The following is a 24,821-nucleotide window of genomic DNA, read 5'->3' as shown; positions in this document are numbered from 1 at the left end:
CTTGAGCATTCCCTCCTACCCCTTTAACATTCTTCTCTCCCCTGATATTTCATTCTAAAGGAGGAAGACTACGACAGATAGCTAACCATCTGCTGCTTCTACTTCTCTCTTTCCTCATCCTCTTCAAATCCCTCTAACTGATATGAGTATTTCCACCTGGATCTTCCTATATATTAAGGATGTCTGTAAAACTCCATTATCATACCTACCAGGTTAGACTCTTAACATATTAATAATTAATAGGCAAGATGGGGAGAAAGTGAAGATACAAGATATTCAGTATATTAGTTTCCCTCAACAAACTCGGGCATGAAGACCATTGTATTGTTAGAGCTCTGAAAAACCCTAATTGGGATGCCAGATGCTGAATTTTATCTTTCTTTTCATTCTTGCTGAAATACATAATAGATGTAGCTCTTGAACTTACTGGAGAGAAAGTCATATACACTGAAAAGTGGAAGAAAAGAGCACATTAAAAGCATTTAAAAATATTGTTCACATTACATATGCACAGGATCAAATCCATTTGAAGAGATCAGGCATCCATGAAAAACTTAAAAAATTAAATATGGAAGCCCTACCACCAATGCAGAGGGATCATATTCAAGCCTCCGTTTTAATCAAGGTTTTTGGATCACCCCTAACCCCAAGATGTGGTCTAAGTATTTTACAAGGTGAGATTTTCATTCAAGTAAATGGGCATTTCTTAGCCCTTGTCTCCCTATCTTTAAAATGAAATAATTGGATCAGAAGCTGATTGAGGTTATTCTTGGCTCTATAATCAATTCCAGAATGAGACAAGGTAGAATAGAACAGTGTTGGGGTCTTACAGCCCTGGATCTGAATGCTCTCTCTGACACTTAGTCGCTGTGTGTAACCATTCACAGCCAGTACCTGAGCTTCTATATCATGGGTCTCTGTTCCTAAGGGATTAGGAACTCACGATTGTATTTGATTATTTCCTCCCATCCAGACCGCATTGGTTTACATTATGGGCTTGCCACAGGCAAAAAGTTAACAATCCCAACCACCCTCCTTTAAACAAAAATATATTTATTACTTCTAACCAAAAGGATAATTGTTCTACCCAGAATATCACATGTATCAACAAAGTTAAATTCCAATTTGGCAGACTGTCAGAATCTCATCAAACACCCCTCCTTTCTTATCTTTCCTATACGATTGTTGAAGCCCCAGTTCCCAGACTTGAGGCATGTAATGAACTTGGAGGCTGAAGCTTTCAAGGGTCCTCCATATTTACAGTTCCTGATGCCTGAAAAATCCCCAAAATGTCTTTCTTTGTGATCATGTTATGATTTCTCCAGACTGTGAAGTCACAACTCAATATGATACCTGATCACTCATTCAATGACCACTCTAAAATTATTTTGTCAGGTGCTAGAAAGTTGGAAAGAGACAATGATGTTAAGTGTTTTAAAGACTTCAGGCCATGGGAAAAATCTGGGATTGGCCACAATTTTGATCAACATCAAATCTTGGCATGGAAATTAGAAGATCAGTATCATCCAAAGACTAAAAAGAACTAAAGGAAAAATAGTTTTGTTTTTGTTTTTGTTTTTGTTTTTTTACCTTTGCTAAAGTATTCCTAATATTTCTTCAGGCTAGAAATCACCATTTACATAGTTAGTTACAACGACCTTTTCATTATTAGGGAAAAAGAAGTATGAAAGTGCCATATCTAGAAGTTATGATGACAATTATCATATACACGTGTATGTATGTTCACTAGAGGTCTGAAACACTCCTCAAGAACTATTATCCTTTGTAACCTTCAATACAGACTTTCCCACTTTACCCAGCAGAAGAGGAAAAGAAAAGGCTCAGGGTCAGAAGGAGTGGGGAGAACATCTGTTATACTAAAGGAGGAGTCCAAGGGCAGGGCAGATTCAACCAATCTCCTTGAGACTATGGGATGGGTGTGAATCTGAAGCAAGGGAGAATGCCAGAGAACATATGAGGGGCAAAATAACATATACCAGGTCTCATTTACTATTAATACCAAGCCTATTAGTTAGGAATAGATAAGTTATATAAGTTGCCCATGGTCATATAGCAGAGTCAAGATGCAAAACTACACAGACAGAATCTAGACAGAGCTTCTCCACCACTCTCTCTACTCCCTCCACATCATAGAATATGGAATGCATAAATCATAAGAGAAGAAATAAGAAGTAGCTAATATCAGAAAAGTTGAGAAATTGAGTAAAAAAAAATTTAAAGCAAGACAGTGCAGAATGTAGACCATACACAGTATCTAGGTATCTATGAATGTTCTTTGTGGGGATCTTCAGAGTCACAAAGACTCTGAAGTGGATTAATAATTTGGATGTTAGGTTTTTCATAGATCACTAATCCAAGAACTATTGCCTTTAGTAAAAGGGCAATGGGAAGTAAGCAGCTCTTACATATAAATAAATCTCTAATTAATCAAGATAACTGGACCAAAAGGGGAAATTTCAGTGAGGTCAGTACAAAAAGAAAGGACAAATAGTCAGGAATGGGATTTTAGAGACTTGAGAAATTATCATTTCTTTGATAATCACCAACATAGTTGCTCAATTTTTTAGGATATAGACGTAATTCAATAAATACTATTGAGTGCATCTGTTAGATATTTAAGTTTCAGGCTATGTATGAAAAATAAAAAGAAGTGATTGTCCCTGGACTCAGAGGGCTTATAATCCAGTGAGATGCATATATCCATGAAGAAAACAACCAAATTTATATGTTTCTTTAAAAAGGGGACATGTGAGGGTGTGCCTAGGTGACACAGTTGGTTGAGCATCTGCCTTTAGCTCAGGTCACAATCTGAGGAAATTAATTTTGCTTAGCAGGGTGTCTGCTTGACCCTCTCCTTCTGCCCCTCAACCTGCTCATGCTCTCTCTCTCTCTCACACACACACTTGCTCACTCTGCTCTCACTCTCTCTCTCAAATAAATACAATATTTTTACAAAACAAATAAATAAAGAGGCACCTGGGTGGCTTAGTCATTGGGCGTCTGCCTTCAGCTCCCAGGATCCTGGGACTGAGTCCCACATCAGGCTCCTTGATGGATGGGAGGCCTGCTTCTCCCTTTCCTGCTCCCCCTGCTTATGTTCCCTCTCTTGCTGTCTCTCTCCCTCTTTCAAATAAATAAATCAATAATCTTTAAAAAATAAAAATACATAAAATAAATAAAAGGTGGACATGTGAATGCATGTTCAAAGTGTGTAAACTGTCATTCTTTCTCTTTTTGGGGCACTGATTAAAATTAAGTTCCTCTCACCCCAACACATACCCTTATACTACAGTTTCCATGGGGACTGAGAATTTATATTGTGTGCCAAAATGTCATTAGATTTAAGAACCTTAAAACACTAATATTTGCATCCATTGGAGTCACCAGGAGAGGTGGCTAGGGGTAAAAAACTAAAGATAACCGAGTAACATTCACACTCCTTTGTAAAGATTTGTCCTTTCTCTGAACTCTAAAACACAATTTAGCTCTTTATCATAGTGTCCTTCTAACTGTTCCCCAGTTGTTAACTTTATGTCCTCATCCCCAAACTAGGTTACAAAAGTCCGAAGAGCAGAGCCTGAGTCTTCAGCTTCCCCTGTATTACCCTCAATAAGCCAGCTCGATGTCAAATACAGAGGCAGTGTCTGGTACTGACTCCCTTGAACTGAATGGGAAAGATCTCAGTCGAGAGAGAAGGTTCAGAGGTATTTGGTAAGTAAAAATTAGGATAGGTTTTGCATTTTACATCCTCACATTTTGGAAATATCTGAATTTTCAGGGAAAGGTATGCAGATAGCACAAATCAGAGATAAAGTTAAAGGCAGCCTAGAGAGTCAGGAGACTGGATGAGCCTCAATTTCATGCTTTATCATTATTTCCTTACATTTATTTACAATGAGTATATATGTTTCCCCTTAGTGATGTCTCACAGTAGAAACTATTAACCCAGGCTACACACAAACCAAGAAATCAAAGTGTTCACTAAATACTCACTGATCCCTGTAGTGTGTCCAGTAGGGAACTGATTATGTACACATAAAGCTCTCTGGTGGCCACAAAGGGCAGCAAAAGCCACAACCCCTGTCCTTTCCATACCTGTGGGATTTAGTGGTGGCTCAAATAGCCCCCAGGATAGTCACCTGTGTTTCTCTCTGTCTTTTGTTCGCTCGTTGATCATTTATTCTCACAGTATATTATTGAAACTCTAAGATATGACAGGACCAGTAATTATGCCATGTGTCTAAATAACACTAATGAAAAGTGTGGCACCCCTTGTGCATTCAGAAGCCAATGTCTGAGGAATTTGGTGAGCCATAAAGAAGGGTAGAGTCCAAAGAAGAGAGATAGTAGTGCTATATTTGGGCTCATTTCTCAGCAAGGATCTTTTCATGCTTAAATGTATTTTTCTTTTTCACTGAACTTTCCCACATAATCTCTTCTTTAGGCCTGGATTGTGCTTGAGTTTTTCTTTAACTAAAGACAGCAGAGATTCTGGTATGAGGGCCTCACTTAGCTTTCAGAGAGATGGCATGTTATTAGGCAAGACTATGGGATTTTTAGCTTTTCTCCTACCCTCTCTTTTGCAACGGATTTGTTTTGAAGTTATCTGAAATCCTTGACTTTTCAATGAATAACTAAAACATATAAACAGTCTGAGGGGTTTGAAGTGGTGGGGGGGTGGGAGGTTGGGGGAACCAGGTGGTGGGTATTAGAGAGGGCACGGATTGCATGGAGCACTGGGTGTGGTACAAAAGCAATGAATACTGTTATGCTGAAAATAAATTAAAAATAAATAAATAAATAAAACATATAAGCTGGTATAAACTTTCAGACACTGACTTGGCAAGGGGCTATACACTATAATTCCTCACAATTGGATGGGATGCTAGAAACGATGTGGAGGAGGGGTGAGCTGGTAGTGAATATACGCATTCCTAATATGCTCATCACCTCAGCATCTACATCAGGGGAAAGCTAACAAATTAGAGGGACCAGCCAGACTGTAGTTACTAAAGATCCAAACCCAGTCTGTCCTTTTCATTCTTTATCCCTTGCTGTCTTCCCACAGCCCATGTTCCACCCCTTCTGAGCTAAGGAGAGTGTTTCATGAGATAGTACCTCTTTTGTATCAGTTCTTCCTTCTGTCTGTATAAACACCCCCCTCAGAGCCTTAGCATATGTCATCACACTGCTTTACAAGTCTTTACTTGGCTGTCCCTATGGTTTCTCTTTCCCACTAGCCTAGGATGCTCATGAGGGTATGACCATGTGGTAATCACTCTGAAGCTCTAGAATTTAGCACAATGACTGACACGTAACAGATGCACAATGGATATTTAAAATAAATGATCTTATGGGATTCCAGGGTTGCACAGTCAGTTAGGCATCCCACTCTTGGTTTTTGGCTCAGGTCATGATCTCAGGGTCCTGAGAAAGAGTCCCATGTCGCGCTCCCTGCTCAGCATGTAGTCTGCTTCAGACTCTCTCTCCCACTCCTTCTGCCCTGCCCTGCTGCTCACTCTCTCTGTCTCTCTCTCTCAAATAAATAAATTTTTTTAAAATAAAATAAATGAATTTATAGTAATAATTAATATTTGTTCCACACATACTGTGTCAGTTACTGTGATAAGCATTTTATACACATTAATTCATTTAATCATTACTCATTTCCATGAGATGGAAACTGTTATCTTCCTCATCTCAAAACCCTCTTTGTGACTCAGTTTTCTCTTCATAGAAGGTGATGACAATAGGACCTATAGAGATAACTAAGGCAGAGAGAGGCACAAAATGAATTGTTCAAGGTAATTGCAAGAGTCTGGGGCTGAATTTGAACTCAGGCCATTGGAACACAGAGCCTAAGCTCCTATTCACCACACAGCACTGAATGAATGAGAGTGCTCAGGCCCCTCTGAGATCCAAGTGTCTTTTCACAAAATAAACTCAGAATGATGTAGTTAAAAACCATCAGTTTTTTAATGATGTATTTTTTTCTTTTTTTTTTAAGATTTTATTTATTTGACAGACAGAGATTACAAGTAGGCAGAGAGGCAGGCAGAGAGAGAGGAGGAAGCAGGCTCCCCACCAAGCAGAGAGCCTGATGTGGGACTCGATCCCAGAACCCTGGGATCATGACCTGAGCCGAAGGCAGAGGCTTTAACCCACTAAGCCACCAGGCGCCCCTTAATGATGTATTTTCAATACTAATTTGACATCTAGAATAATAGAATTTATAACCAAAAGAAAAACAGGAACTCCTATTGTCCAGTGGTTTTCAAATTTTCTTGGCAGTGGGACTTCTCTCAGGCAAAATCTTTAGGAGAAGCTCAAGAGGTAAAACAAATGGCAGTGATTAGTTGAAGTGGGCTAGGGATGGGGAGTTTGATATCCCTACTTTAAGACCTCCTCCCCTTCTTCATGGGTGACTAATAAGCATCTCAATACAGAAGTAGATGTAGATGTAGAACATTTAGATCTTACTGCTCTAGCCCAGATCCCTTCAATTAGAATATGAGAAATAAACGATTCTGAAACACTATACCATTTTCCCAAGGACACACAGCCAGTAAATAGCAGAAATCAGGTGTTCTGGCTCCAAGCTCAGTGTTCTTTCCCCTACATCATGCCAATAGAATTGATTCCCAACCCTAGTTTCATGCTACCAGAGGCTGTCCTAGTTATCTCATACTGCAAAGGATGTAGCAAAATTCTCAAAGCAAAAGTGGTAATTTACTTTAAAATTTTGTAAATGCCATATTTTTGGTGTTGACCAGGGAATGGGATAAACTTCATATAATCAAATGATAATAACATAGTATCAGTGCTAAGGTATTGCACATCTAAAAAGGTTGAAGTCTACAGTAATATTCAACCATGCAAATTACACCCACATATTCAGACTCTGACCTTGAACAACTAATCCTTAGCAAATCCACAATCCATTAGTTTTACACAGTCGTATTTGGTAGGAGCAGTGAGTGAGTCGATGTTTTTCAAAACAAGGTGATGAAAGCCCAGTGTTTACTGTACTAACGTGGGTTCCTCTTTGCTCAGAATTTTCAGAATTTTAATAATAACCAACGTCAAATGTTTAATTTAAAGCTAGAGCACACTGGTTAAGAAACTGCTAAAAATAATCTGCTTCATATTGATGGCTTTGTCTTTGTTGACTCATAAAATGTCAGGGTTGAAGAAAAATAACTAACGGAAGCTTCAGCTGTGATTGTACCTTTAATTATTGATGCTCCATTCTTAGTCTTCAGGCCCAAAAGCTAAGATCCGAAGTGCTGGAAGAGAGGTCACATGATGAACTAAGCATGGGGTGGCTCACTCTGGATTCTGTCCACAAGACTCCCAAACTTAGCAGCTCACAGTAAAAACAGTGTAGTCCAAATTTCAACTGGTTTCATAGGATCCTTCACACTGGATGGTTAAAAAAAAAGGGGGGGGGCACAAGTTGCCAGATCTGAGAAGTAGAGAGAAACTAAGAGATGCCTATGTCCTTAACACAACCAAATGTGAAGATCTGTGCTTGTAAATCTAGGAGATCGGTTTCCACATTCTTCCCATTAAGAGCAAAGTCTTCAGAATCACCCAGGAGATTCAAAACCCATCACTGTTCAGATGGAACTGTTTATTGGGGTTGAGGACCAGCCAAGCTGAGTTCTAGTGCTGGTTTTGCCTTATGTAATATATATATTACTAAATCTCATAGGGTGCCTCCCTCACTGTATGCCTAACGTAACTAAAAATCCTTACTGACCTTACTGAGGCCAGACATTGTGTTGGGTGTTTTACATACATTAAATTATTTCATTCTGTACTTACATAAGGGACTAATGTTTTTATCTTTGTCCCCAGATAATGCTAGTCAATTCTGTGAACCCTGTACTCATAAAGCGAAAAGCCAGACTTGATTTCTAAAAATCACAAATGGAAACATGACACAGGCTTTCCAGGAGGTATCAACATGCAGGTGAATCACGAATTGCTTATGACAATGGGAATAAGTCAGCATTCAAAGTATTTTTTTTTTGTCTCCAGTTCCTTTTTCTAAAATTTATCAATTTCTGACATTTTCACGCAGCAAGAATATAAAGTCAAAGGAAACCTATGCACTCACCACCCCCCACGGGATCTGATTCAATGGTTTGCAGCTTTGAGGTACAGCAGGCAGACAGAGCCTTTGGACATTTCGAGAGCAGTTAGAGAAGCGCCTGCCGCAAGATGTGCCTCTCAACTCTGCTGGCCTAGCAACCCAAACCCAGACCCACCATGGGGTGGGAAGGCATCACAAGCTGCTTCATTGTGCTTCTAGAAAGCCAGAATAGAGAGGGTGGTTCTGAATAACAAAACTCAGACCAGCCTCAGAAATATTTTCATGTGACACCAGTGTCAGCTGCACATGGAATTGCTTCTCCCAAAGCAAAAAGGAGTTTGTCCTGGACCAGCCACACTCTTGGGCTCAGACATATTTCTTCCATTCATCACCCATGCAATCAACCTTTTCTGAGAGCCAACTTGTACCAGCTGACTGGAGGCCTATACCTTATACAGCAAAATGGGGAAATGGGGAAAGTGTTAATAACTAACATGGTACCCGGTGCTAAATCCTATATGAACAAAGAAGCATGGAAATGAAGATAGATTATGGGGGGTGGGGGGAGAAGGTCCAGAGGAGTTTCCCAGATCAGTTTGCCAGATTTGGAAAATCAAAAATAGAAGATTCCAGTTAAATTTGAATTTCAGATATACAACAAATACTTCTTAAAATATAAGTATTTGGGAACAATATAAGAAACACTGATACTTTAAAACAATATTTGTTATATATCTTAAATTCAAATTTAGCTAGTGTCCTATATTATATTTGGCAATATTCTTCCCAGAGGAAGTTGCCTGGATTTGTCTTGCTTTGGGAAAAGGTTGGGAGATGTTATATCCATAGACTTGATTTATTGAGGATGAAATAGAAGTGTACATAGGAGTGACCTGACAGACTCTGTCCCATCCTTGCATCCTGCTGATGCCATTTAACCTTGACCTTCAGGTTCAAACCCACCCAGGTTCTGATCCTATTCCTCTTAATCAAAAGAGTCAGTAGGACATGTGATTTAACATCACTTATCTTGCTCCTGATCCTGCTCAGTACCTGGCATGACCAAAATAATTTTTTGAGCTATATGAATAAGTGAGGGTCTGAGTTACTACCTAGGTTTTTTCTCAATTTTTGTGCCCAAGTTCAGGAAAAGGACTCCTGCTAGAATCAGGCATATGATAGATACTTGATAAATACTGATGTTTAATTTCAGCATCATGAAGAAATGGACCAAAAGGTAAAAGGTTTGGCCTCAAGTTTGCATCCTTACACAACTTCTCCCACTCCCTAACCTTTGGTTCACTCATCTGTAAAATTACTGAGTCAAATATATAGGTGATCTGTCTCCCTAAGCCCTTTTAAGTCATCTGAACTGTTTTGCCTATGTGCATATCCATGGCCAGCCCTAGGTATTAAAAAAATTCATAAAGCTGTTCAATTTCCCTTTTAGGGAGACCAAGATTTAATGTGTTAAGATAATATTGAGCAATAACTCATTGGGAAGTTATTTTTGCTAAACTTAGCCATGTTTTAACTTCATAATTCAACACAAATCCTTCCAAATTTCTAATCCTGGGACCAGTTTCAAATCCTTGGAATTTCTCTATCTTTATAATGCCCCAAATAATAAGCAAGCCTTTTGACAAAAAAATATCTATTTATGCATAGTCTTGGTATAAATGCTGCTTCTTTAGCCTAGCTATTTTAAAAGGCAAACATTTTTCTCTCAACAGACAATTTTTTTCTCTGTTAATTTTCTTCAGTTTCTTTTTCTGTATATTAGAATTAACAGGCAAATTATGGCTGAAGTTTTCCCCTCAAAGTGTATTCAATTAAATTAGTGGTACTTGACCTTAACTGCACTTTAAGAAACACCTGGAGAGCTTTTAAAATGACTAAGGACAAGGTCTCACCTTAGATAAATTAAATTAAAATCCTGTGGGGGGAAGGAACCCCTGACTGGCCAGTGATTCTAAAGTACAGCCAGGATTGAGATCTACTGAATTAAGACACCAACGTTGTTTCCATGGCATTAGGACTATATGTGAGGTGAATAGTAGGTCATTCAGTCTGGGAATATTATGGAGAGATGGATTGGGAGTGGGGTGGGGTGGGGTGCTGGTTAACACAGAGGTAACTCTAAGGGTCTAATTCCACAGAGGACATTTATCACTGTGTAGAGATGAATATTCAGAGAGGTCTCTGGGGTTTAGGAAGAGAAAATTCTAAAACTACTACACTTGCAATGCCACATGAGCACATAAAAGAAGAACTTGACATTTCCTCCCATGGACCAGATTGCAGATGCCCTTTCAAAAACTTCTTTCTGGGGTGCCTGGGTAGCTCAGTCAGTTAAGCTCCTGCCTTCAGCTCAGGTCAGGAGCTGGGGGTTCTGGGATCAACCCCCACATTGGACTCCCTGCTCAGTGGGGAGTCTGCTTTTCCCACTCGCTCTGTCCCTACCCGTCCTGCTCATGCTCTGTCTCTGCCTCTCTCAAATAAATAAATGAAACCTTATAAAACAAAAAACAAAACAAAACAAAAAACCTTCTTTCTTAGCCATCACATCTCAACCCCAGAAAAGGTAAGTCCAGTCCTTCAAAACACCTGATCTTCCTCCATCCTTATCCATTGCAAGCTTTCTTTGACTTTACCTCTTCTTCTTCATTCTCTTTCTCTTCCTCTCCCCAGCACCACTGCAAGTGTTTCTGAAAGAAGGAGGAGGAAAAGGCAGGTGCAGGGTCGTCTGCACAGAGTGACCAGTAAATAAAAATCTGCTTTTCTTTTTCTCCTGGTCTCATTCTGGGGGCATTCAGAGAGTTAACAGTTATTGAGCACTTACAGTGTTCCAGCTTGAGTTTCTCTTCATTTTCTTATCTTTGTCTAATTCTTGCTGCCATCCTCTGCAGAGTGACCAATATTATCCTCACTTGGCATTTGAGGAGCCGGAGACTTCGAGAGGTAAGAGCATGTATAATGCCACACACCGTATAATCATCAGAATCTATGTGCATCTTGATTGCTACTTCCTCTATGATCAATACCTCAACCTTTGGTGGAAAGTAACACCTCTCTCTGGGCTTCCACAGCACTTAGTTTCCCTTTTAAGCACATGCCTTGTTTGGCTTCCTGGGGTAATTTGTGAACCTCTATACATATTTACTCTGTGAAGGTATGTCCTATGTAAGTATGTCTTCAACATCAGCACATTTGGTATGGGGCATGGGCAATAAACACTAGGTGAGAGCTGAATGTATCTGGGAGTGAAGGAGTGTATGCTTAAATAGCTGACTATTTCATTTAGCAATTTATGGTCTCAAGTGCCGAGGAGGCTTCTGAGTAAAGGATTTGATATCTGGAAGCTTATTTTAAACTTAAAAATTCAGGGGCACCTGGGTGGCTCAGTGGGTTAAAGTCTCTGCCTTCGGCTCAGGTCATGATTCCAGGGTTCTGGGATCTAGCCCCACATCGGGCTCTCTGCTCAGCGGGGAACCTGCTTCCTCCTCTCTCTCTCTCTCTCTCTCTGCCTGCCTCTCTGCCTACTTGTGATCTCTCTCTGTCAAATAAATAAATAAAATCTAAAAAAAGTTGTCCCCTGGGGATAAAAATATATGTTTATAAAAAATAAAAAAATTAAAAAAAAAAAAAAGTAGAGGAAGGGGCTGGGGCACCAACCAAGCAGCCTGTACTGGAACTGTGTTTTAAAGGCTCTAAATTTGGGGAAGATATTATACTAGCAGCTGTCCAAAGTAAAAAAAGCTAGAAGAATCAGTCCAGAAATGGCGAGTTGATTTTGTCTCACGTAAATCATCCACTGCAATTGGTAATGATTGCTGGAGGAGCTCGACTGGGAATGATCTGAGACGGCACCCAGCCAGCAGGAACAGAGTACTGTGTTCGATTAGCAATGCCTACCCTGGGTAAGGGAAGGGGAGGGAGGGTTGTAGCCTAAGGAGGGAATAAGGAGATCAAGCCTAGGAATATCCACAAATACCATCTCATGGGGTCAGAGCTATTGAGAATCAGATGAGGTATCCAGGTGTGTATGACTGACTTAATGTATCAAGAATCAGAGTGAGCAGAAATCATGTGCTAAGAAGGACTACAGAGCCGGGAAGAACACAACCACAGCCTCTGCACCTCAGACTTGCATATTCCAGGGCCCACCTCAGAACTGTGAACTCAGTGCCTCACATGGAGAAGCATGGCAGCATCAATGAGGACGTAATGAAATTAGTTCAGTTAGCTTTAGTGGGTGTAAACAGATTAGATCCTGTGGAGAGCTAGGCTGATACTCATTTAAATTAATTCCAGATGAGAAAATAGAAGTGACAGAAAACAACACAATGCTCTTATTGCAAAACTCAGTCTTGTGTTATCCTATAGAGACAAAAATGTTTTTAAATAAATGCAAGAATAGAAAGTCCATGCCAGAATTCAAATAATTGTTATCACTTGGTTTGAGATCGCAATGATTAATATTTTGAATACATGCAAGTTAGTTCATGAAATGTGCTTCATTTGAAACCTCTATTCTCAAAACTAATATTTTTAAGAAGAGTAATTTTGCTTTAATTGGAGTTGTTAGCCTCAAAACATTTTAAGACTTGTTCTTGAAGAGGAAGTACAATTCATTGCAAAGATATTGGTGAAATGAGCATATTTTCATTGCTAGGTTGGAAACCCTTATATAAATAAGCATATAAGTGTAGGACTACCAGTCAAGGTAGAAATTGCTTGTTGTACTGTCCTCAGTTGGACACTAACCAGAGTTTAGATGTTATGATTCTCCATTGTAACCAAAGGAGTTAAAAATTCTGGCTTTCTTGAGTTACAAATAAAGATAAGTTTCTCCTTTCTCATGGTTCCAATCATCCTAGTAAATGTGTCTTCCTTTTAAACTGTAGACAATTTATCAAAGTTTCCACAATTTCACCCAATTGGACTGTGCAGAGTCACAGAAAGCCAAGGAAAGGAGCTGTATCATGAGGGAAAGTAGAGGAGAAGATAAGACAGGGGGAAGAAAAGTGGGTGGGTGGTGTTGGGGCATTCAGTAGGGCTGGATTCTATACCTGCGCCTTTGGTGCTGTGTACATTCTAAGATACTGGTTCTTTCTTTCTGTAACTTTATTTTTTAAAAGATTTTATTTATTTGTTTGTCAGAGAGAGAGAGAGCACAAGCAGGGGGAGCAGCAAACAGAGGGAGAAGCAGGCTCCCTGCTGAGCAAGGAGCCAGATGCAGGACTCGATCCCAGGACCCTGGGATCATGACCTGACCCAAAGGCAGATGCTTATCTGACTGAGACACCCAGGCATCCCAACTTCCTATAACTATAACATAAACTTTTTTTCTGTTAGAAAAATGAGACCCGTTAATTGTATTAAAATTTTTAATAAAAATATAGGAACGCAAAGAAAACTACAATCATGTTACCATTTGTGGCTACAGAGTAACTTAGGCATACAACTTTCCAGTCTTTAAATGTATATAATACATATAGTATGTATAATAAATCATACTGTATATACTGTTTTTAACCTATTTTTAATTTGAAATGTATCATAAGTATCTTTCTATGTCAACAAATATTTAATATACTAGGTTTTCAATTTCTGGATATTACTCCATTGAGTTAATGTACCACAAATTACTTAATTATGTACTTGCTAGCAGTTAGTTATGCCAGTTTTCACTATTATAATTGTTATAATAAATGTCTCACAGCAAAATGTTTGTGCAGGTGCATGATTAGTTTATTAGAATACATTTTTTAAAGTGGAGCACCTGTTCCAAAGAGTAGGTGCTTTCTTCTTTTCTACCATTTTATTTATTTATTTTTCCTTTTAATATTTTATTTAAATTCAAATTAATTAATATATAATCTATTATTAGTTTCAGGGGTGGAATTTAGTGATTCCTCACTTGTATATAACACTCAGTGTCCATCCCAACAAGTGCCTTCCTTAATGCCCATCACCCACTTACTCCACACCCCACCCACCTCCCTTCTAGCAACCCTCAGTTTACTCCCTATAGTTAAGGGTCTCTCATGAATTTCCTCCCTCTCTGTTTTTATTTTATTTAATTTTTCCTTCTCTTCCCCTAGGTTCATCTGTTTTATTTCTTAAATTCCACATATGAGTGAAATCCTATGGTATGTGTCTTTCTATGACTTATTTCACTTAGCATAACACCCTCTGGTTCCATCCACATCATTCCAAATAGTCAGATTTCATTCTTTTGATGGCTAAGTAATATTCCATTGTATGTATATACTACATCTTTTTTATCCATTCATCAGTCGATAGTCAGTTGGGCTCTTTCCATATTTTTGGCTATTGTGAACATTGCTGCTATATACACTGGGGTGTAGATGCCCCTTCAAAGCACTATTTTTGTATCCTTTGGCTAAATGCCTGGTAGTGAAATTGCTGGGTCACAGGGTAGTTCTATCTTTAACATTTTGAGGAAACTCCATACTGTTTTCCAGAGTGGCTGCACTAGTTTACACTCCTACAAATAGTTTAAGAGGGTTCCCCTTTCTCCACCTCCTCACTAACATCTATCATTTCCTGAGTTGTTAATTTTAGCCATTCTGACTGGTGTGAGGTGGTATCTCTCTGTAGTTTTGATTTGATTTGTTTTTCCCAAATGGTGAGCACTTTTTGAAGACTTTTGAAATATGACAACATATTTCCCACCAAAAAAGCTGTGAAATTTAATACACTAAGCATTTCACTGCAATCTCACCAAAACTGAATTTTTTGCCATCTTAAAAAAAAATTATTTTACCAGTATGATAAAAGGAAATGGCACTATATTTCCCTCTTAATTTTCATTTTCTGTGTGCCTTTTTAAAGGTCTATTTGTGCATCTATTCTTAGTTTCCCATGCCTATCTGTCTAGAACTCACACTGAAGAATGTGGCCATGGCTGACCTAGCTTGAAGCTTTCTCACCTCCTTTCTTCATGGAAAAGCTGATTCTTCCTGACGAGGTGAACAATGCCCATGTGCAAACTTCAAAGCTGAATGGATAAAGAGAGATAAGTTATCACCTACAAAATCCTGGCATGGCTAAAAGACATTCTGAAGATTCGTTAGGGAGAAGACAGATGAGGCTGTAAAAGTTCTTTCTCTCAGAGAGGCTCCCAGCTTGGATTTATTGCCACAGACAATGAGAGGTTACTTACGGTCAACCAGATAGATGGCCTAGAGGGCAGATAGTCACCCTGCCACCAGAAAGGTTCAGGCTTCATTAACAATCCTGGTAGCATTGGGTGAAAAAGAAACAGCAAAAGCTCATTCTCGTTGGCACAGACAGGAGAAAATCACAGAAGTCCTCTCAGTATCTCCAGAGCCCACTAATTTCTCTATAAAGTGGCTGATCATCTGCTTGAACCAATAATCTAAGAAAGGCAGAGAAAAAAAGAGAGAGAGAGAGAGAGAAAGAAAAAACACATTCCCTATCTCTTCATCTGAGAAGCCATACCTTGCTGGGAAAAATTAACACAGGAGTAGGTCCATTAGGCTTAGCTCCGTTGCCAGTACCACAGAGGGGTCCCATGGACTTGCCCACACTATCCCCCCAAGTGGCTGGGGATAAAGGAAGACTCAGAAGTCAGAGTCCCTGGGTTTGAACCTTCCTTTACCATATCCTATAGGTGAGGTCATGGACAAGCTATCCCCTCCTCTAAACACTAGTTTTCTCAACTATAAACTTAATGCTACTTTTCTCATAGTGTTTGCTGTGAACTGAGTTGTGTCCCTCCCAAATTCATTATCTTGAAGCTGTAACCCCAATGTAACTGTTTTTGGACATAAGGGCTTTTTAGAGGTAGTTAAGGTTAAATGAGTAATAAAGGTGAGATCCTAAGCTCACAGGATGGGTAACCTTATCAGAAGAGGAAGAGTTCTCTCTCTCTTTAACCATGCACATGCACCAAGGAAAGGCCATGTGAAGACACAGTGAGAAGATGGACAGCTGCTAGTCAGGAGGAGTGTCCTTACCAGATCCCAACCATGCTGGCACGCTGGTCTTGGACTTCCACCCTCCAGAGCTATGATATATAAATGTCTGTTGTTGAAGCCACCCCATCTATGGTGTTTTCGTGTGTCAGCCCAAGTTGACTAAGATTGTGTTGGTAGGGGAGAGCTAAATCACATTTTGTATAGGAAATACATATCACTTATTAAGTATTCAACAAAGCTTACATTTCTTATTTTCTACCCCCTATCCTCCTCAGAACCTTGTCACCAAGATATCTGCCCAGCATGTATCAGAGTTTCCAATATTATAATTTATTCTGTTCCTAGCACTTCTTACTCCTCCTCTGACCTTAATGTGTCTATCCTCATATTAATAAATAGTCTGAATTTCTGAATGTTCCCTCTTCTTGGCCATTTAGTTTTTATGTTCTTAATGCTGAATCGCACTTGATCTTGACTAATGAATTTGTCATTGGTAAGAAAAGACGTCTAGTACCTTAGAACAGTGCCTGGCACATAGAGAACCCTGTAAATGTAGTTATTGTCATTATTATTATCCAGCATCGTGACATTATAATTAAACTATTTTTCTTTGCTTTGCTACCTTTCAATAAGTATAGGCATGGTTAGTCATACTTTCCTCCAAATTAACAGCTGAAACAAGAATGTGCATGCTAGCTGTGGCCCTTTGGTGTGTGTATGGGGTGGGGGCGGGGTGGGAGAAAAAATTCCTTTTTGGATTACAAGATATCACAGACCAGGAGAAACTTGATACCAGGACGTATCACCAGAGCAAGGGAGAATATGAATAGAATCCTATAATCCCTCTCCAGTCCTCAGCGTTGCCCTCCATTTGCCTGGGAGAGAAAAATAAGCCATCAGAGAATCTAAGACTCATGAGCAGATGGAGCACAGACATGGGACACAGGACAAACAGCTGTAGATGTAGTCAGTAAATGCTGAGGCAGGACACCAGACTCTTTAGAAACTCCTTGCCACATATTTTGGCAAAATCCTACTTGATGTCTTGAGAATGAATCTCATCTGCTGTGTCTCTGCGTCTCCATTCAGAACTACTGAGTACCCAGTAAAAGAGCAGGGGTTCTGGTGAAAAAGAAGAGTGTTGATGGGAGACAGCAGAGACGTTGGCACGGTCATTATGAGAGTGTCTATGATGTTTTGAAGCAAGGGAGATAGAGCCAGTGTGCAGAGTCAAAAGCAAATCCTTAAAAGGGACTTCAGACTGGTTGGCCTAAGTAGAGACTAAAGAGAGAATAGAGAGGGGTAGACAGCAAAGGAGTTGGAAACCCCACACAAGAGCATACCTCAAATTGCTCAGGGTTGAAATCCATGTGGGCTAGGCATCCACTGGGGCATTTCTTCTCTTTAGTACTCAGTGCGTATTATCAGGGCAGTGTGCCTTCGAGTTGTATTAGGCTGTATTATAATATAATAATAATTATTATTATTATATTATTATATTTATTATTATTATTATTATTATATAATATTAAGCCGTATTGCCTAATGGGTGAGAGAGTTAACTCTGAGACAAGACTAAGTTCCTATCTCAGCAAAGATACTAAGCAAATTATTCAACTTGTGCCTTGATTTCTTTGTATATAAAAGAGGGCAAAAGATAGTATACAACTAATAGGGTTGTTTGTGAGAATTAAATAAAGTACAAGTAACATACTAATAATTCCAGATTAGAGCACGTACTTAATATGTGTTCTTCCTGTTCTCCTCCTTCTCCTTCTTATAGTCATCATCATCATCATCATCTTCATCAGCTCAAATATCGCTAAGTCCTAACAGGGAGGATAGCTAATTAAGAATAAGATTTATAACCTTGCCCTTATTCAGAACATCAGTTCTGTCATCTAGCTCTCACTTTTCAAATATGTACCAATGTGGCATTTTGATATAGCCTACAAATATAAGTACCAATTGTTGTATACTTATACTTTTCTTATACTTTATGTATATATACACATATATATACTTATACTTTACTTATACTTTATATACTTATACTTTATATAAGATATATATGTATCCTCTATATGTGTATATATAAAATCACATTTAGTCTTCAAAAAAATGTAAAAAAATGCCATTATTTGCTCTAGAGTAGGGGCCAAGAAACAACAAATTGCTGTCCAAATCCAGCCCGCTGTCTATTGTAAAAATAAAGTTTCATTACACAGCCACACCAGTCATTTACGTATTAGCTATAGTTATGTTCATGCTACAGCGGCAGGGTTGCTTAGTTGAGATAGAAGTTTTCAGAAAAAGTTTGCTAATTCCTCCTGCAAAGAGATAAAGACATTGAGATTCAAAAATAAATGTAGGGTCCAGGATCATGCAGCAAGCTTCAGAGAAAAGATTCAAACCCAAGTCTGCCTGTCTTCAAGCTCAGGCTCTCAATCACTATTATACAGTCTCCAAAGTTACTGGTTTTAATGGAAAGGCCAAGAGGAAGTCTCTAAGGCTTGATTAAATAAGCAGATGGAGCTTTGAACATCAATCAGTCATCTAAATATCTGACATCAGGCCCATGAGTCAACAGCATTTCCCGCCATTGCCACCCACTACATAGCCTGGCTGTCTCCAACCATCTTGCCAAATGCCAGGCAACATGGAGTGAGCTCAAAGCACATATTTCCCCTTATGTGCACTGCATTGCTCCAGCAGCACAGTTATTTCTTTTTGGTGTCACACCAAAGAGATTCCTACTAGTGGTCCTTCTGCTATAGCTGATACATTTTCTGATTTGGGGCTAGTCAGCAGCATTTTTATTTTCACATGAGTATGCCCATATGTGGACAGGAAGAAGAGGGAAAAAGAGAGAGGATGATTCCTGTTGGGTCTCAACATGGTCAGTTATATCAGTTTAGCTTTAGATTAAATTGTCCAGGATGACAGCAACATCTTAGAGCTGAAGCTAGAAGGTCAGCAAGCTATATTGGAATGAGATCTGGGCCATGAGTTCGAACAGTGTCTCTTGAACTTAAGAATTACCAGAAGAGCATTTTTAAAAAGATCTATTTATTTATCTTACAAAGAGAGTGAATGCACATACACATGCATGCACACAAGTAGGGGGCAGGGGCAGGAGAGAATCCTCAAGCAGATTCCCCACTGAGCACAGAGCCAACGTGGGGCTAGAGCTCATGACCCATGAGATCATAACCTGAGGAAAAACCAAGAGTCGGATGCTCAACAAATTGGGCCACCCAGACACCCCAGGAGAGCATGTTAAAATATCAGTTCCTGGGTTCTGTCCCCAGAGACGCTGACTTTATAATAGGCCCTAAGATTCAGAATTTCTATCAAGCTACCAAATGATGTTGAGCCACATTTTTGCAAAGCACTGAGCAAAAATGAACTGGCTCTGGCCAGTGGCATGCCATCTGAAACCTGAGCAAGTTGCTAAAACTTCCTGGGCTCTACCTTCCTCATCTGAAAAAATGAAGCTGTTAAACTAATAACCAATGCAAGAGGAGACTAACTCAGAAGCTGTTTTAATATTTACTAATAATGAGAATTGGAATTTCCTGAGTAGTTCTTCAGTACAATGCCAAGCACTGTACTAGGCACTTTACACCACATATTATCTCTGAGGTCTTCATAAGACCCTGCCAAAAGAGAAGTATTATCATCATTCAACAGGCAAGGACCCTGAAGAGATGCCTTGTCTAATATCCACAGCTAGGAACTACAAACCCTGCAATTCCAACCCAGATTTGAATGTCACCAAAGCATGCTTTTAAATCTCCCAAATAGGCATAATTAGTCTCCTATCTCTACCTGAAATTGTTTGTGTGGTAACTTCTACCCAGTGTGCAGGAGAAAGTTGAGCTCCTGACTAGAGGTAGCAGCCACAGCCTTCAGCCATCAGGCAAGTAAAAACAGCTTCCCCACTTGCCCTCTGTTGATGATGCTATTTGATGGAGTGTTGAGACCAGTGATTACCCACTCTAGAAAGCAATCATTCCATCCTTTATCCTTCAATGACCAGCAGCAGGGGTGCCTAGGGCTGAGAGAGCTTGCAGTCAAGGGTGGGGAGGAAAAAAAAAAAAAAAAACAACTTTCAAAATCCAGGGAGCTCAAAAGAACACCTCTTGAGAAAATATATTTCAGAATTAAACGTTTAATGCTGGGTTTTCACTTTGTAACAGCAATGGGCTGTGGAAACAAGTGCCAAAGAGCAGGAGGAGACTTGCAGCGACCCTCTCCAATAACAGAAAATTATTTGTTGCTTCCTAAAGTGGTATTTGAGCCCAGCGGGCTGCACTTAAGATGTGACTGGATAATGGCTGTGTGACACACCCCTCTAATGGAGCTGTCACACAGATACTGCCGAGCAGCCTGAGCTGTGGCTTTGTGCTGTTTAGGATGATGGTGATTCCCCTGGCTACTTTAGTAACTTTAGGGGATATTATGGTGAGGTTCCAGGAAAAAGGACCCCTCTCATTTAGTGCATGGGATATCAGAGAGCAAAATCCAACTACATCACCAAAGCCACAGATAGAGACTTTGTGGGGATATTGAGTGTGTTCCCCAAAATTGGAGCAATTGAAAAGCAAACCCATCAACAATTCTGTGCTGCCCTTTATGTTCATAGGAAAACCTTTACATCAAATCCCTGCCGATAGAAAAGAGGGTGTATTAGTTTCCTCTTGGGCTACAACAAATTACCACAAATTCAAGGGATTAAAACAATGTGCATTTATTGTCTTAGAGTTCTGTAGGTCAGAAGTCCAAAATGGGCTTCCAAAATCAAGATGTCAGCATGGCTGCATTTCTTCTAGAGCCATTTTCCACATGGTTATGGGTTATAGACCCTAGATCAATTCTTCTAAACTTTCAAGGAGTACATAAACTTAGCTGACATCTGGATTACCATTTTATCAATAATGTGACATTCTTCCCCCCCCCAGAACTACCTATTTTTTAGTTCATTCCTTAATCACTCATTTTCAAGAAGATTGGAATTTCAAAAACATTCTGACATTAGCAAAGAAGACCCATTCCTTCTCGCTCTTCTTCCTGTCTAAACATTGCTTCTTAACCAGGTAAGCCCTCACCCCATTTGCCACAAGTCTCTGCTCCCATTAAAGGAACAAAGCTTCAAGGACCTCTTCAGGGACTAAAATCTATGCAGCAGGGAGTTAGTGTGCAAATTGGACCAAGTGTCTCTTCTTTCTTCTGAAACCACTGCAAGGTGAAAAGCTTACTACCAAGAAAGCACATCCAAAGTCCCTGCATAGGCTTCAAATTACAATTGCACACAGCTTGCAAATTCGAGTTCTAAAATCTTAAAAGTCTCAAAATAGGGATGAAGATGTGAAACAATAATATATAATCGCAAAGCCATACCACTGATTGTATTACTCTTTCTCAGTCTGCTCTGGGAATTAAGACTGAGGATAACTCTGCTAAAACCAAAGGGTTACTAGACTGAGTGGTATGCCGGAGTCAGTTTGGTGTTAAATTTCCAGGAAGTTGGCAAACTGATTGTTATACATAACTATTATTAAAATTTTTATTATATAAATTTATAATTAAATAATGTTAAAAACAAAGTCAATAAATCCTCAAAACCCACCACTACTAATGATTTTATTATGTTTGATATAATATGTGCTTTTGAGATTATTTACACCTATGATAGCTGTAAAGTGGAAATACTTTAATGGTATATTGCCAGACATCTCTTCCTAAGCCTACATTCAGTGCTATCATGTTAGTAGCTTAAAATCAGCCACGGTGGGCATATCCACAGCATTGAAATATAAGTCAGGGCTTGATTTATTGTTTTGCTGACTATCGAGACTTAAGAATGTGCTGGAGAAAAAGTTAATAACACAGATTGCACTTTAACAGCATGTTATGTCTATAAGTGTTTGAGAAAATAATCTCGCTATACTCTAAAACTTTTATCAAATTCGGCAAATAAGCTGTAGTCATCACTGAGAAATGAATAAAATTCCAACATACTTCTTCTGTATTACTAGTTAATGGAAATGAAAATACCAGGGAGCATTCATGTCAGAACTATAGTCATTCATCAACTGAAACCACAGCGCAGGTAAGGATGAAAGGGTTTAGCAAAAACAAACAAACAAACACTCTGTGAGAATTAGTTCCCAATATAGAATTTTTGACAAAAATATCATATATTTTATTATTTGTAATACATGTACTTGATGTTGCTAAAATTTATAACAAATTTGTATATATGTACTGTATATATCTATACCTACACATACTCTTCTTCATAGAGCTGGGGACTAAATATTTACTGTCACGCTACTGGTTACTTTTTTTTTAGAAAGAGGAATTTGCCCACTAAGACAAGTTACAAAGATGAAAGCGAATAGTCTCAGGCCAGTCATAACATTCATCGTTAAAAGAGACATGAAGGTGGACCTACATATGGGTAGAGACTAGAGGCAAACTGGATAGAACCTGTATTAGAATTACTAAGAAACCTTCTGCAGGCAGGGTTAAAGACTACAAGAGAATCACTTTGAATAAAATCTTTTGAAGGCCCAGCTAAGAGTGCTCTTGAGAAAACCATCTATTGTAGAAAAGGAAGCCAATGGAAACTGTACAAAGATTTTTCAGTTTTTAGTCCCTAAGATGTCTCTTTTCTCTTTGGATTCTGCCACTCTTACATGCTTTGTCCTTTTGAGTTTACTGGCTTTCCCTCCTCTCTTTGTCCTACAAAACATTTATGGACTTTATATCCTGTGAGGGCAGGGCTTGTATCTGTCTTTTTCATCTTGTTAACCCTAGCACTGAGCACAGTCATGACATGTAGGAAGTATTAACAAATATTTATTTAAATAACAAATATTTAAAAAACAAAATGGAATCGTGACCCTTTTTTTTTTTTTACTCGTATTTCAACTGATTATGGGTGAAATTTTGTAAGGACATTATGAAAGCAAACACACACACTCACACACACACACACACACACACACATGCAAAGAGAAATAAGCAATATTCAAAAAGGTAGAGCTTACAAAATACAAGTTTACATTCTTATGGGAGGTAATAAGAATGCCTGCCAAGCACAAGGCCACTGTTCTGTTTTCATACCTTGTCTGAACCTCATCCATGTGTCATCCACTGGCAGAGCCATATTGTTTTCTGACTCCTAGGAGATAATCTGATGTAAACATTTATAGGTCAAAGGTAGATTAAAACCCAGGTTCTTTTTTTTTTTTTTTTTCGGAGCCATCCATGGCTTCTCTGAGGCCTCCCAAGAATCCACAGCTCCTTTGCAAGGTAGCAACAACAGTGTAGTGAACTTTCTTCAAGTTACCACTTTCACTTCACTTTTCATGGTTTTTATGTTCTTAGGGACAGGGGAAGTGAAGGAATGCCAGGTAGCTACTGTGAGTATCCAGGAGCAGAAAAAAACTGGAGTGCAGAAGATTTTCCCAGGCATCCCAACCACCAAGAACAGAGAAAGCAAATATGTTGGCAAGTTTGGGACATGAAAACATTGGAGACAAATATACGAGGCTCTAGAGCTGGGTAGAAATTGAACAGTAATGAGTGCAAACAATAGAGACAGAAGAAAAGCGAGAGAGGCAAGGTAATTGCCATGTTCGAAGCCATAGGTCCACCTAATACTCATGTTTTATTACCTCTGTTTGAATGACATGGTGATAGCCTTTTTAATTTAAAGGCATGAAGTCTGATAGACACAGACTCCTCCATAACCATCTCTGTGAGTAAGCAGTCTTTAGCTTTATAACTTTATGACATAAACTGAATTGAAATACATGTGGTCAACATTTTTACCAAGGCAAGAGAAAGGTTATTTCTTCATAAGATATCTCCTTAGGTTGTACAGAAGTTTTGCTTTCTTCCAAAACTTCTATTCTTCATCTAAGTATTAAGATCAAAGATCAAGGCTTAAAGTAGTAAAATTTTAAGTTTTTAAGTTTAAAGCTGGGATATAGATAGTTTGGTCATGGCAATAAATGGGTAAAAGATAGAACAACTTTGAAAAGAGAATTTAGGATCAGGAGGTGGTATGAATACATGAGACACCACCAACATATAAGAACTGAGTCTTCATGGAGTCAATTACTAGGGGTTGCATTCCAAAATGGAAATAAAATTTCAAGATAACAACAGCTTAAGGATGAGCTACAACAAATTCCATAAAGGAAAACTGAAAATTAAAAACAACAGACCTGTACCCCTGGGGATAAAAATATATGTTTATAAAAAATTTAAAAAAAAAAAAAAACAAAGGCAAAACAAAAGAAAACAAACAAACAAACAAAAAAACCCCACTTTGTAACAGAGTTCAAGAACGATGGGTGGATCAAGATGAATATGGAAAATTATGGAGGGATAAGATTTGTAGAAAACTGTCTCAAGACTGATTAAAAATGGGGTGGGTCTTCAATGGATGAATGGATAAGGAAGATATGGTCCATATACACTATGGAGTATTATGCCTCCCTCAGAAAGGATGAATACCCATGTTGTAGCAACATGGATGGGACTGGAAGAGATTATGCTGAGTGAAATAAGTCAAGCAGAGAGAGTCAATTATCATATGGTTTCACTTATTTGTGGAGCATAACAAATAACATGGAGGACATAGGGAGATGGAGAGGAGAAGGGAGCTGAGGGAAATTGGAAGGGGAGGTGAACCATGAGAGACTATGGACTCT

At 38.9% G+C, this 24,821-nt stretch overlaps 1 long non-coding RNA gene across 1 annotated transcript in view; it reads right to left on the bottom strand.

Moving 5' to 3' along the window:
* Positions 1-24,257, bottom strand: part of LOC131810804 (uncharacterized) — a 41,462-nt gene extending 17,205 nt beyond the window's left edge. The window contains exons 1-4 of the long non-coding RNA XR_009345721.1: positions 23,224-24,257; positions 17,433-17,544; positions 15,079-15,146; positions 7,250-7,443 (exon numbers count right to left, since the gene is read on the bottom strand). This is a non-coding gene — a long non-coding RNA (uncharacterized LOC131810804). The remainder of the gene's footprint in view (positions 1-7,249; positions 7,444-15,078; positions 15,147-17,432; positions 17,545-23,223) is intronic.
* Between the last annotated feature and the right edge of the window lie 564 nt (positions 24,258-24,821).

The sequence above is a fragment of the Mustela lutreola genome, chromosome 1 (assembly GCF_030435805.1).
Source record: "Mustela lutreola isolate mMusLut2 chromosome 1, mMusLut2.pri, whole genome shotgun sequence".
NCBI classification, from domain to species: domain Eukaryota; kingdom Metazoa; phylum Chordata; class Mammalia; order Carnivora; family Mustelidae; genus Mustela; species Mustela lutreola.
This window is presented reverse-complemented; position numbering and strand designations above follow the sequence as displayed.